The sequence below is a fragment of the Hyaena hyaena genome, unplaced genomic scaffold (assembly GCF_003009895.1).
Source record: "Hyaena hyaena isolate Hyena2069 unplaced genomic scaffold, ASM300989v1 scaffold_673, whole genome shotgun sequence".
In the NCBI taxonomy this organism is placed as follows: domain Eukaryota; kingdom Metazoa; phylum Chordata; class Mammalia; order Carnivora; family Hyaenidae; genus Hyaena; species Hyaena hyaena.
Window position 1 is genome coordinate 347,224 of NW_024081308.1, and position 15,426 is coordinate 362,649.

The following is a 15,426-nucleotide window of genomic DNA, read 5'->3' on the forward strand; positions in this document are numbered from 1 at the left end:
CTCCCTGGTTCAGGCCCCCTTTCCAATGTAAGTTTAGGCAATTGAGGAGGCAGTAAAGAGCTTTTCCTGAATCTCATAGGTTTCGATTGCCTGTAGCTCAAAACAATCTTTATGCCAAAGAGACATTTTGAGGTGGCAAAATCTGCTCCCCTTTGGGGTTCTGTTTTAGATAATAACATCTAAGGTCAAAAACAACAATAACCTGGTCTATTTTTCCGATCCTCCAAGTAGTGCATGCAATGTGATCATAATAAATTACAGAGAACAATGGAGAAAGGGAATTTTCACATGAGACACCTGCAGCAAAAGATTAAATGATTGACACGGTTTATATCATTGCAGTTTACAAATCACCTTCCTACTTCATCTATCCAATATAATCCCAACTAAATTAGAAAGTCCTTGAGGAGAGAGGCTACGTTTCATACCTACTCCTATCTAGAATAGCTTGTAAAACAGAATACACAACACATAACTGATTCCCAGTAAAAATACAGCAGTGCCCCCTTATCCATGGAGGATAGATTCCAGAACGCCCAGTGGGTGCTCAAAATGGCAGATAGGTCTGAACTCTATATATACTGGTTTTTCTTGTGCATACATACCTATGATAAAGTTTAATTTATAAATTAGGCACAGTATGAGATTAACAGCAACAGCTAATAATAGAATAGAACAATTATAATGGTATACTGTAATAAAAGTTATGTGAATGTGGTTTCTCTCAAAATATCTTATTGTACTGTATTCATCTTTCTTCTTATGATGATGTGAGATGATAACATGTCTACATGATGAGATGAAGTGAGGTGAGTAATGTAGGCATGTGATGCAGAATTAAACTACTTTTGACCTTCTGATCATATTTCAGAAGGAGGATTGTCTGCTTCCAAACCATGGTTGGCCACAGGTAACTGAAAGCAAAACTCAGATGAGGGGGGTGACTACCGTATGTTGGATAAATTGAAAATATTCAGATATTTTAAGTTATAGTCAGAGATCCTAGTTTAGGGATCTTTAATCACTTTTAAGGAAAATTGCTTTTAAGCAGCTTGGTTAGTGCTTTCCTGGGAGGATTACTCTGATTTGTTCTGCACTGATATGTTTATTTCAAGTCAGAGTCCAGAGTGCAGATTATTAAGACTGATTCATTAAAATTTCCCTTTCTTTTTTTTTTTTTTTTTTAACATGAATCAAGGGCCATTTATCTATTAGGTGTGGCAGACTGAGTAACTAGATAACAAAACCAAAACCCATGGACAATGCTTGGGACAAAATTAGTTGACAAGGTATCCCCACAAACCCAAAAATATAAAGGCAGTGAGGATGAACCCACAGAATAGCTTCAAGATTTGGTGCTATCAGAGTATGTGTGGGAAGAAACAGGGGAACAATAAAACTTCTAATGGACCTGAAGACAGAGGAACGTGGGGCACCCGGGTGGCTCAGTCATTTAGCTGTCTGACTTCAGCTCAGGTCATGATCTCATGGTTCATAGGTTTGAGCCCCACATTGGTCTCTGTGCTGATAGCCCAGAGCCTGGAGTCTGCTTTGGATTCTCTCCCTGTCTCTCTGCCCCTCCCCCGCTCACTCTCGGTCTCTCTGTCTCTCTCTCAAAAATAGATAAACATTAAAAAAAAAAAAAAAGATAGAGGAACCCTGAAACAGCATTGAGTTTCTCCAATGGAGAGAACATCATCGAAAAACAGGAAGGTCATCCATCCAAGAGCAGTAAATGCAAGGAACCCACAGATAGACTGAAGGGCTAGAACAATCCTTCCTTCCCCACAGGGATAAGGATAAGACCCCACACAGAGTGGAAACTCCCAGGATGCAATAAGAATTTTGCCGGACATGGACAAGAGAAATGTGGGAAAGATAAAAGACAGAGAAAAGTGGGAAAGGAGAAATTTCAGAAGGCAAGCTTGCATATTTGAGCACACTTACAGAGAACAGAAGGCGTTGTTAAGTGAACTGGCAAAAGCACTCCAGAATTCTGCTCCTTCTGGAGGCCCAGGAGAAATAAATTCAAGTAAGAATGTGCATTAGAAAAGAATCATGGTTGGGTCACCTGGATGGCTCAGTTGGTTAAGCTGGTTAAGCTTAAGTGTCTGACTCTTGACTTTGGCTTGGGTCATGATCTCACTATTTGTGAGTTTGAGCCCCACACCAGGCTCTGCATCTGACAGTGCAGAGCCTGCTTGGGGGTCTCTCTCTCCCCTCTCTCTCTGCACCTACCCCGCTTGCCCTCTCTCTCTCAAAATAAATAAACGTAAAAAAATTTTTTTTAAGAATCATGGTTGAAAACTATCAGAGTTCTTGTCAGAAGAAAACTGAGCAAGAAGTAGAATGACATTTCTACAGACAACGAAAGTGAACCACAAGGACACACCCACAAAACACAACCAAGCCAGAGTCTGTGATTTCAAAACAAGCTAAAGGCATCAAGAAAATGAGGGAAGATTAAATCAGAACTAGGGAAACTCAGAAATGAAGTAGCAACTCAGGAAAGAATTGGAAATAAGACAAGAAAAATGAAGAAATAGAAACTAAATGAGAGGAAACAAACAATGACCTTAAAATCAACAAGAAATGAGGAAAGGTGGGACACCTGGGTGGCTCCGTAAGTTAAGCATCTGTGGCCCAGGTCATGATTTTGCTGCTCTTGGGTTCGAGCCCCACAAAGGGCTTTGTGCTGACAGCTCAGAGCCTGGAGCCTGCTTCAGATTCTGTGTCTCCCCCTCTCTCTGCCCCTCCCCCATTTGCACCCTATCTCTCAAAAATGAAAAAATGTTAAAAAAAAAAAAAAAGGAAATGAGGAAAGGCAAAATGAGCTTTAAAGAATATGACAAATATGGAGGATAGGCAAGAATATCTTACAGATAATAGGAGTCCTTAAAGAAAAAGTAATAGCAGAGAACAGTTCTAAAACCTGTGATTCAAGAAGGCTTTTCTGAAATAAAAAATGCACATATTCGAAGCATATTGAAAGTACACCCTAGGGGCGCCTGGGTGGCTCAGTCGGTTAGACTTCGGCTCGGGTCATGATCTCACGGTTCGTGGGTTCGAGCTCCGCGTCAGGCTCTGTGCTGACAGCCAGCTCAGAGCCTGGAGCCTGCTTCGGATTCTGTGTCTCCCTCTCTCTCTGACTCTCCCCTGCTCACAGTCTCTCTCTCTCTCTCTCTCTCTCTCTCTCTCAGAAATAAATAAAACATTTTTAAAGAAGTGCACCCTATGTACCTGAGAATATCAATTCAGAATGTTCAGCATTAAGACACATTCCAGTAAGATAATGAGATTTTAAAGAAAAATGCTAAGAAAATATATTTGGGTATCTAGCAAAAAGTGATATATAAGGGGAAAAATTGATATTGTAGGAGCCAAGGGCAGGCCGCCCCAAGATGGGCCACTTTGGGATGAAGATTATTTTGAGTTAAAAAACAATCAAAACCCAGCAGATGCATAACAAAGCTCTTTACTTCCCTCCCCCACAGGTGCCTAAAAAGAATTCAAGGACCTGTGCCTGGAAGGGATCTATCACCATGGATTACTACATTATACTGCCAGGTGTGGTTGACAGGGAGGAACCTAGCAAGACCTGTTTGATCAAGGTCCTCTATGTCCCACATGTCTGAGTGGCTCAGCAAACATTTGTTTACCAAACATTTACTCTTTTCCATTATTCCTGAGGATTGTATGTCTTCCCTCTTAAGTCCCAGACCCCTACCCCATTCTCCTTAGTTTGGGAGACATGCACACCTCATTCCATCTGACCGTCTTCCAACTGACGTCTCCGTGTTTATGTGGATTCCCCGTAAGTACGCTACTACATTTGATTCTCTCCTGTGGATCTGTCCCATGTCAATTTGATTCTTAGTCCAGCTGGAAAGACCTTGAAGGGGACAGGAGTTCTTGTTCCCTGACAAGATTATCGCCCGACTTTGACAGAAGGCTTTATGCCCAAAGAAAACAGACTGTACCTACTTCAGATTTCACGAGAAAAGAAAATGTGACCAGGGATTTTATATGCAGCAAATGGAATTTCAAGTGTTAGAGTCATAGACAACTGTTATCAATATGAAGGTATTCAGAGAATTGAATTCCCATGATTTCTTCCAGAAAACAAGCTTCGGACCATCAAAGTGATGAGGGAGAGACATTGATGTAAAGCGTTGGTGATGAACATCGGAGATACAGTTTCTTTTGAACTCAGACCAACTTCTGGTTAAATGACGAGGGAGAGACACTGATGTAAAGCGTTGATGAACATCGGAGATACAGTTTCTTTTGAACTCAGACCAACTTCTGGTTAAAAGATAGAGTATGGTATGTGATAGCCATGCCCTCTGACAAAATAGATGTAGTACAACTTTTTTTAAAATAGAAGAATAGACAGCACAATGCAAAAACAAATTGCTGTTTTCAGTAAGCATATTGCTAGCAATAGTATTTGTAGTGGCATTCTAACAGCTCTGCATGTATAACAGGGGATAAGGCAACTTTATAACTATGGGTATTCTAATCTATCCAGCCCTGTGCCCCTGACACCAGCACTCTTGGTGTGGAAGAAAGAAGGTACAGGCAGTGGTGTGTTGACGCCGGTTGTGTGCACCTGTTCCCAAATCCATGAGCATTGACATCACACTGGTAACATCACTTGAAATGCTGGGGATGTGTACCCTATTGTCAGGGAGGAAGAATATCCTGCCCCCTTCAAAGTCTCTCTAGCTGGACTGAGAATTGAATTGACACGAGACAGGTTAACAGGAGAAAATCAAGTTTGATGTTGTGTGTGCTGGGAATCCACACAGACATGGAAATTCCAAATGAGGTATATATGTCATCCTGAACTAAGGAGAAAGTGGTAAGGGTCTGGGAGTTCTGAGGGAAGGCATGCAATTCACAGGCAATAAAAGAGCAGATGTTCAGCAATTAGATGTTATGTTTGCCCCACCATACACATGGGTCACTCGGATAAAGTTTATCTCTGGTAATAATTCTTATTCTTGGAAAGACACACACACACCCAACTTAGATTCTTCTATGTAGTTAAGAGAGGGGCAAAAGTTTCTCTTGAGCCCACAGGGCCTCCATCACCTTCAGCTCAAGACAGTCCACAGGCAAAAGGGATACATTTTGGGGGACCTGCCCCAAACCTCTTCCCTGTGGAAACTTGTGAAAGAAACCAGAATATGCCACTTTGGCATAATGATTATTTTGCTCTGAAGGCACTGAGAAACAGCAAACACAGCAAGAGTCTCTACTACCACACCCCGTCTGACTAAAATCACTTCCATTTGTAAATGGAAATTTCCATTTGTAAAGATGTCCCCTCCTCCTGTACTGGGAAGGGAACTAAGGAGTCACCTGAGACTGCATAACAAACATTACTAATATACCTCTTGTTTATCATACTTTTCCTAGTCACCTTCCCACAATTTACCAAATCCCCAGTTTCCTCTGTCTAGTGTCTTCCCACAATTATAATCCTTTTTTAAAATGACATATAAGCCTCAGGCCTAACTGCTTCTCTGAGTTTTTACTTCTTTGTGGAGAAGGCGCTGTGTGCATGCAAAATAAATCTTTTCTCCTGTTTATCTGTCTCCTAGCTTTAATTCACAGGCCTTAGTCACAGAACCTCAGAGTAGAGGAAAAGATGGGTTTGTTTTTTATTCTCCTCTAGAGCTTTGACTATCACAAAAGGACAGGTTTTTTACAGGTTTTAGCCAAGAACTCAGGATGTCTGACAAAGCTGGCAAAAAGTAAAAATTCATACCAAGTCAGCCTCACAGATTTCTGATCCAATGAGAACAGCAAGAGCCTCTCCTTAGTTACATGTAGATTAGCAGGAAGAAACACTTGGAAGAACTAGTTCTTTGGGTATTACTCTTGGGTGACTCTCGGTTTTGAGTACTCATTGGTTATTGATCCTTGCTCTCCCAAGGACAGCCATTGTTTTCCTTCTGTCCGTTTTGTGTCAGGTTGTCAGAGCTGCATCTGAAGACAGCCAACTTTCAGGTTGGGGAGCCCCAAGACCTTGTTGTTGATGACACAGAGATGTGGGGTACACTCCACTGTTGCTGATATCCTACTGACTACTGCCAGCCATTAGGAAGCTCACTTAAGTCTTTCTTTTTTAATTTTTTAAATGTTTATTTACTTTTGAGAGAGACAGCATGAGCAGTGGAGGAGCAGAGAGAGAGGGAGACACAGAGTCCAAATCACGTTCTAGGCTCTGAGCTGTCAGCATGAACCAGACGTGAGGCTCAAACCCATGAACCGAAAGATCATGACCTGAGCCGAAGTCGGACACTTAACCGACTGAGCCACCCAAGCTCCCCAAGTGTTTCTTCTGGCTGCCTTTGGGAGTAGCTCTAAATAATAGTGGCTGCATCTTTTGCACCTACTTTGGAAATCCTCTTGCATCCCTGGTTAAGCTATAAAAAGGTTTATTGACTTTCATTTTGAGTCACATTTGTAATAGGTACACCTTTGGAAAGAAACAAAGTAGGAGGGTCAATACTGCCAGGAAAATTCACTGTTTGTCTTCACCAAACATGATAATGATATATTTGAAAGAATTTTTTAAAAGAGTTTGTGGTCAGAAGTTGCCCAATTGGAGGCCAGTATTCAGGGCCCAAGATGAGCTGTTTTTAAGGCCTCCTCACCTATGAATAACTGGGCTAACACGGAACTATGTACTCAGAGGGAAAGAAAACAAACTCTAGCCTTTGTAGAATGACTTAAAAACATCCCAAAGGCACATAGCTATAAATCCAGAATTTAGGAATCTCAGATTTTCATCTTAGTTGGAAATCTTTCTGAAATAAAGAAACAAATTCAAAACAATGTAGTTGGATGAGACTCGGTCCCTTGATATTATCATTGAGGTGACCTAATTCTCTGAGGAATTAAAAACAACTGACCTTATCCTATTAATCGAATCTTTACAAAGACAGAAAGTGACACCCCAGAAGGAATTCAAAGCCCAGGCATCCTTCTTACCAATTCCCACATCTCCCTTGTTCATCTGAAGACTCTTGCAGATACTGTAAAAAGTCAGGACATTGGAAATGGAACTGTTCTGCGCTGAAGGGGGAAGAAGGGAACTTTCTAAGTAGTAATTATCCCAAACCTCTGATAACAGGAACTGTTGTTTCAAGAAGCCGAGAGCCCTCTCTGAAATGGAAGCTTCTAAGGACGTAACTCCTGGTCCCCCAGCTGAAGGGCACCTTACTCTAACTTCCTGAAAATGAACTGGATGCTTTATCTACTCAGATGAGCTTTTAAATCCTCAGACCATCTGTTGGTGTTTCCAAAAGAACTCTTGCCCAAAATTCAGCCCACAGCCTCTATCATTGCATATCAGGGCAAATGAAAGTCTTAAAAGTCTCCTCCACAAATATTGGTAAAAAGCTTTAGCCTTCATTGCACAGGTAGCCTAAATCTGTTCCACCTGCCAGAAACACAATTTGGATCCAGCCATTTTATATAAACTTGTGGGGTGTGAATTCTATGTTGGCCTGACTCATGGTTAAAATTTTAGGATGAGAGCTTTAAAGATTCTTGTGTCTGTCTGCATGTTTGTGTCTATGATATGTGTATGTGGCATTTTCTCCCTCTAGATGGTATTGCCAGAATTAATCTAAAATCCCATATAAGAGAGCAACTTTAATTGGCTTAGAAAAACACAAGCACTTACACAAATTAGATATTCCTAAAACTTTCAGGAAAATAGGAACTAATCCAAGTAGCTTTCAAGTTCACAGGATCTGGAATAATCTTTGGAAAGTAAGGCTAATTTAATATTGCTGGCTTAATAAAAGCAGGTATGTCTTCAGAATTGTCAGCATTTAGGATAATGCAGACACGCGTTTTTATTCCACCTGGGTTTACTACTCAAATAAGCTTAAGTTATTTCTACTAGATATTTAAGATTGTTGAATTAATTAAAAAAGGAGGCCAGTACATTGAAGTGGCTCTAATGCTCTTGGAAGCTTACTGAAGCCAACTAAAACCGAGGTCTATAAATACCTCAAGGTTGTGAAATTGAAACCGAAGGAGAACCACGCACAAACAGCCAACTGGACTTTAAGCTATAGACAATCAGTAATTGTCTGGCTCGGTTTTCACACCTTCTCTGAGTCTTTGCCCAGACTCCTGTCCATAGAGTGCTTTCTAACCACTTCCAGTTTTATGTTGCCCCGTCTGAATACACTTTTGCTCAAATAAACTCTTCTTTTTTTTTTTTTTTTTTATTGAGGTGGAGTCATCACACAACATTACAGTAGTTTCAGGTGTACAACATAGTGATTCAACAGCTCTATATACATTATGCTATACTCACTGCAAGTGTAGCTACCATCTTTCACCATACAGCATATTACAGTACCACTGGCTATACTCCCTACGCTGTCCCTTTTATTCTCATTATGTATTCATTCCATACATGGAACCCAGTACCTCCCACACCCCTTCAAACATGCTACCCATGCTCCACCTCCTTCCCTCTGGCAACCATCAGTTTGTTCTCTGAATTTATGGATCTGTTTCTGCTTTTTATGTTTGTTTTTTAGATTCCACATATAAGGGGAATCATACAGTATGTGTCTTTCTCTGACTTATTTCACCTAGCATAATGTCCTCTGGGTCTATCCATGTTGTTGCAAATGGCAAGATCTCATTCTTTTTTTACACAGCTGAATAATATTCCATTGGAACCATATGCCACATCTACTTTATCCATTCATCTGTTGATGGACACAGGTTGCTTCCATATCAAATAAACTCTTAAAACTTTTTAATATGCCTCACTTCATCTTTTAACAAGATCATAAAATTATAATTTATCCTGAGAAGAAAAAATATAACAAAATTAATTGTCTGATGTATGTCAAACACACCAATTAAAAAAAGAAGAAAGTCATATGTTTAACTTTTAGGTTCTTTACTTCTGTGATCTTTGATACTTGCCAAACATGTATATGTTACAAAATTTGTCAACAACAAAATTATGTAAGATGCTGGCTAACTTACTAATGTCTCATACAATTTTCATGAGCAGTCTAAACATGATCGTTAGGAACATATGAATGAAATAGATGTAAGTGGTATAAAAGTTTATAAGTGAATCTTTCAACAATAATTCTGTTTGATAATATATCTGCTTAAAAATAACTTCCAAACTCTTTTTGGTAACTTAAAACCTTAGAGTTATACTAGGTTAAGTTAAATGATAGACATTTGTTGAGTATTTAGATCATTTCTAAATAAGATAAAAAATGGAAATATTGATTATTAAACACAGGTCAATTTTATCTACTTCTGGCTTCTTACTCTTGCAGAGAAACTAAAGATATTTGGGTCTGTTAATAAACATGATCTCTTGCCACATTGAAATTTGTGCTATAAAGTAACATATCCCTTTAAAACTGGTGTTTTGGCTTGGTCTCAGTCTATTGAGGGAGAGCCTTTTGGCTAGAAAAGCCTGGCACACATGTGGGGTGTCCTGTTTGTGTGACGCCCCCTCCCCCCCAACAGACGTCTCCCCTTTTAGAGCCAATGTCATGGCTGGGCCAGCTCCTGTGGTTGTTACCATGACTGTGAGACTCACCTCAGCAACAACCATGAGAGAACTGTGAGAAAACAAGATTTATTACTCCAAGTCGTGGAAAGCACACACCATGCCTGGGGCCACACAGCAGGACTGAAGGTGGGGGAAGGAGAGAGAGCGAGCACGAAACTGAGGTTCTTCGTTTATTAGGGTTGGGACACTTCATCTTAAAAAATGAAAGGGATTTCCAAAACTTTAGTACAGAAGCTGATAAGCTCATGAAACTGATAACCCAACAGCAAGCAAAACAAGTCAGAAAAGCATGGGACTCTTGATCTGGGGTCATGAGTTCAAACTGCATGTTGGGGGTAGAGATCACTTAAATAAAAACTTTAAAAAAATAATTAACATGGAACTGAATAAACTATAAAAATTGATTATGATTTCTTTCATGACTTTGCTCAGGATATTGCTGATTTTTTAATGTTTTATTTTCCAGATTGAAGGAAACTTTTTCTCTTTTCTCTTGAACTATCTATAACTTATAGCAATTTGGTACATTATGTTTTTTTAAGCAGAAGGAAGGGGCATCTGGGTGGATGAGTCAGTTAAGTGTCCAACATTTGGTTTCAGCTCAGGTTATGATCTCATGATTTGTGAGTTCAAGCCCATGCGTTGGGCTCTGCGCAGACAGCACAGAGCCTGCTTGGGATTCTCCCTCCCTCCCTCTGCCACTTCCCCCCACCCCATTCTCTCAAAATAAATAAACTTTTAAAAAAATTTCAAACTGAAACAAAACATTCCTTTTTCCTACCTGACACGTCCGGAATTCAGAAACTCTTATGGAATATTCTTATTTTATGATAATATAGTTATTTGCAGAAATTCAATAAATCTGTCTCCTAACAGGGCGCAACTGGAAAGAGTGGATATATTACAAAGGCTTTGACTGGAATGTCATATTTGAGAATGATGTGCATAGAATCAGATATTCCAGACAGTCTTAGGGAACTGAGATTGACTTCATGAAGCCAATGTTTACAAAGATCCTTGGAAAAACTGGTCTGGAACCTGCTTTATACGGTTCCTTGTCTCATAGGTGAGTAAAGAAAGTCACTTTCTGGCAGACCCAGGAAACTCAGGATTTGAGGGGACCCCAAGAAAAGAGATTCACCCAAAACTATAGGTATTACAGGAAAAGTCTGATGATGAGTTCTTAACTTGGCTTCTTAGCCTCCAGGTCCTTTTAAAAGTCTAACCTGAGCCCTTTCACGAAGATGGTGCCAAAGGCGAAGAAGGAAGCCCCTGTCCCTCTCAAAGCCAAAGCCAAAGCAAAGGCCAAGAAAGCAGTGCTGAAAGGCGTCCATAGTCATAAAAAAAAAAAGAAGATCCGCATGTCACCTACATTCTGACGGCCCAAGACACTGCATCTCCAAAGGCAGCCCAAATATCCTTGAAAGAGCGCCCCCAGGAGAAACAAGCTTGACCACTATGCCATCATCAAGTACCTGCTGACAACTTAGTCAGCCATGAAGAAAATAGAAGACAACACTCTTGTGTTCATTGTGGATGTCAGGGCCAACAAGCACCAGATCAAACAGACTGTGAAGCTCTATGACATTGACATAGCCAAGGTCAATACTCTGATCAGGCCCAATGGAGAAAAGAAAGTATACGTTCGACTGGTTCCTGACTATAATGCTTTGGATGTTGCCAACAAAATTGGGATCATCTAAACTCAGTCCAGCTGGCTACATCTAAATATAACTTTTTTCACCATTAAAAAAAAAAAAGTCTAATCTGAGATTCCTCATGAAATTTCCAGCAAAACAAACTTTAGAAGATCTGTAAGATCAATTACTATTCTCGCTGCGGTTACATAAATAATCAAACTACGTTTAACGAGACGAGACTTCTTTTGCCACCAGAGTTGCTCTGATTATCTTTGATAGAAATGGGGGTGATTATCATGAGAAATTTTATATAACCTGCCCTTGTGGGCGTTCATGGTCTCTAAGCTACTTTCACTCCTTTATAAACTGAATGCTGCCATTTTATGCATTTTCTCAGTAATTAAAATTTCCTTTTATTTTTTCCTCTCACCCTCCTGATTTGGTGTCCTGAGAAAAAACCTGACTGCCCAGATCCTAACTGGGGCCATCTAAAGAAGCCCTATGAGGGGTGCTTGGGTGGCTTAGTCAGTTAAGCATCTGACTTTCGCTTAGGTCATGGTCTCGTGGTTCATGGGTTCGAGCCCCGTGTCGGGCTCTGTGCTGACTGCCAGCTCAGAGCCTGGAGCCTGTTTCAGTCTGTGACTCCCTCTCTCTGACCCTCCCCTGCTCACGCTGTCTCTCTCTCTCTCCTAGAAATAAATAAAACATTAAAAAAAAAAAGTTTTGTTAAAGAAGCCCTGTGAGCTGAAGCTGAATGCGTCTGTGTTCCGCCAGAGATAATCATGGCGGTGACACTGATGTATGTGCCTTCACAGGAGACACTCACACCGCAAACCAGGAAACTCAGACTGTCCTTGCTGTGCCTACTCCACCACCTACAGATGCTTCAAGCCCAACATCTAGAAACCTTCTCAACTGACTGGCCTCTGAGCTCAGAAAGTGTGTATCTGTCTGCTCTCATCATCACTTCTTGTTTTTCTCTCGTTTCCATTGAAAAGACCATCATTAAATGCCTGATTGCTCACACTCTCTACAAGCCTAACTTAGGTGGGTGCTGTAGACCTGCCTGCACCACCAGCTCCTGAAATGAGACACAGTTGTTTAACAACACTGACCTATGCCCCAGACTGAGAGACTGATTTAATGAGAAATGGGGCAATACACTCAGATGTGTTCTTTTCTCCTTCCTTATTCTTGTTTTGGTCTATATTCTTCTCCTTGTCCAGATCTCTTGCCTCCCTGACCTAAACCTCTCTCCACAACTACCAATTAAGCTTTTAACATGCGAAACTTCCTGAACGTTTCAGATGGAGGAAAGGGAGGAGATCATCACCCCCAAAATATGTCACTACTTTTAGGCAGATGTTGGGCAGGGTGGGAAGTTCCTCCTGTGTTTATTGTTTCTTAGTAGCCTTCAGATCAAGATCATCCTTATACCAAAGTGGCAGGAAAGTCATCAGACTGCCACTGCCATCCTCACTCTACTGTCTACAGATGGGCTTCAAGCCCAACATCTAGAAACCTTTTCAACTGACTGGCCTCTGAACTCGTATATGGTCCACTCTAACCACTTTTTGTTTTGATGTTGTTTCCTTAGAAATGATCCCTGTTAAATGCCTTATTGCTCACATCCTATACAAACCTAAGTTAGGTAGCCTTCCATTTATTAAGGAAATTTCCACTTGCAAAGGTGTCCCCCTGTCCTGCACCCAGAAGAAGGATCTACAGAGACAATATCATCACCTGGGATGACTTGAGACTGCATAACAAACCCTACTAAACAACCTTTGTTTACAATACATCTCCTACTCACTTTCCCACAACTTCCTAAATCCCCTTTTCCCTTTACCTAGTTTCTTCTCCCCAATTTATCATCCTTTTTTAAAGTAGTATATAAGCCATCAAGCCTAACTGCTTCTCTAGGGTTTCATTTCTTTTCTAAGAAGTCTCTGTATGCATACAAAATACACCTTTTCTCCTATTAATCTATCTTCAGTGACTTTAATTCACAGGCCCCCATTACTGAACTTAAGGAAATAGAGAAAAATATTTTTTCCTCTCCTACATTTGCAAGAGCTAGAAATCAGGGCTTTGAATATTAAGTTGTCAAAGATTTACCAACATACCACTGGATGCACATGTAACATTAAAGAGGTTAGATTACAAACCCCATAATACTCAATTGAAAGTATCTCTATTAACTCGTGAGGCATTTTGTCTTGTGTGCACATATGCACGTGTGTGTGTGTGTGTGTGTGTGTATTTGTACACTTCCTAACTCTGGATAGAAAAGGTCTATCCAGGATTACTAGGTGATATCTAAAAGACTTAAAGGCAACTTGAAAAGGCTCAGGTCAAAGATCAGGGTATCTGAACCTCAACAAAGAAAATAATTACAGTGAATTAAAACCCATGAAATACCTTTATATCCATTAGTTCATATTAATATTGTTTCAAAAAATTCATTTTGGGGGGCACCTAGGTGGCTCAGTAGGTTAAGCATACGACTCGTGATTTAGGCTCAGGTCATGATCTCCAGGTTTGTGAATTTGAGCCCCTCATTGGGCTCCGTGCTGACAGAAGAGCCTGCTTAGGATTCTCATTCTCTCTCTGCCCTCCCCCACTCAAGTTCTTTCTCTCTCTTTCAAAATAAATAAAGACTTTTTAAAAAAGATAATAAAATTAAAAAAACTAATTTTTGAACTGTACCATGAGAATATACTCAACACGGCAAAAAAAAAAAATAATAATAAAAAGAATTAAAATGTATCCTGCCTTTCTTTTTTTTTAAGTTTATTTATTTATTTTGAGAGAGACAGAAACAGAGTGAGTGGGGGAGGGGCAGAGAGAGAGAGAGAGAGAGAGAGAGAATCCCAAGCAGGCTCCATACCATCAGCACACAGCCCAACATGGGGCTCGAACTCACGAAACCTTGAGATCATGCCCTGAGGCAAAACTGACAGTTGGACGCTTAACCGAGTGAGCCACCCGGGTGACCCATATCCTTCCTTTCTTATGTGAACTGTATACTGGGTTAGTAGAGAATTGATCTTGAAATGCTTTATGGAAGTATAATTAGATCATGTCGCCTTTGTAACTTCTGTTGAATTTGTACCACTGAGCAGGGACAAGCCCTAGCATTGCACATCAGGCATTAGGTCCTTTCTGCCTGAGGAAACAACATGCCATCTCCTGTTTTTGCCAAGGGGAAGAATCCGATGAAGCTTCTGATCAAGGTGACACTGCGCATGACATACTGAGGAGAGAGGAACATGTTAAACTGTGTGAGTGTGCTACCAGAAAACTCCAGGCTGTGGGAAATTCTACAGGACAAACTCTATAGGCCTTCAACAAATAGATTGTAACGAAAGGAGAGGATGGCAAATGGAGCTTTTAAATTAAAAGAAACTATGATGAGCACCAGGTGTCGTATGGAAATGTTGAATTACTAACCTGTTCATCAGAAACTAATATTGCACTGTGTTAACTACTGCAATTTAAATAAAAACCAAGAAAACTGGGGCACCTCGGTGGTTCAGTCAGGTAAGTGTCCAACTCTTGGTTTTGGCCCAGGTCATGATCACACGGTGGCAAGATCTTCGCTGACAGCATGGTACCTGCTTGGGATTCTCTCTCTCTCTCTCTCTCTCTCATAAGTAAATAAATAAAAACAAAAAAAATTAAAAAATAAATTAAAAGATACTCAAAAGACATACAAAAAATGGACAAGACCAAACTACATTGTCTACTTGGGTAATAAAACTACAAAGAAGCATAGGGAAGTGATTATTATGAAGGTCACAATAGTGGTTACTTTTGGGGGCCAGGTGATGTGCCTGGGATAGGCACATGAGGAGAGCGTTCTGGAGCGCCTGGCAAAATCGCACTTCTTGACTTAAGCGATGGTTTCAAGACTGTTTGCTTTATAATAATTCATTAATCCATACATTTGGTCTGTGCGGTTTCCTGTGTCTGTGTTTAATTTTATAATAACGTTTAATTCTAAAATACAGAAAGGAAAACTGTGAAACTGGAGTTAATGTGTTTCATTAGCACTATAAAATGTATCAGATTTCTTCACTGTAAAATTGAGTTTTCATAAAAATATTATTCCTTATTTCTGCTTTTTCTCACTTTGATCAAATCCCTGAGTGTGCCCAAAGATTGTAAAGAAATCAGTCAAATATAAACTGAATATTA

General features: G+C 40.2%; 1 protein-coding gene and 1 pseudogene across 1 annotated transcript in view; one reads left to right on the forward strand and one right to left on the reverse strand.

The window, feature by feature from the left end:
- The window catches only part of MPPE1 (metallophosphoesterase 1), a 53,092-nt gene that overhangs the window by 24,532 nt on the left and 13,134 nt on the right, over positions 1-15,426 (reverse strand). The window lies entirely within an intron of this gene.
- On the forward strand, positions 10,831-11,289 carry LOC120220194 (annotated as a pseudogene).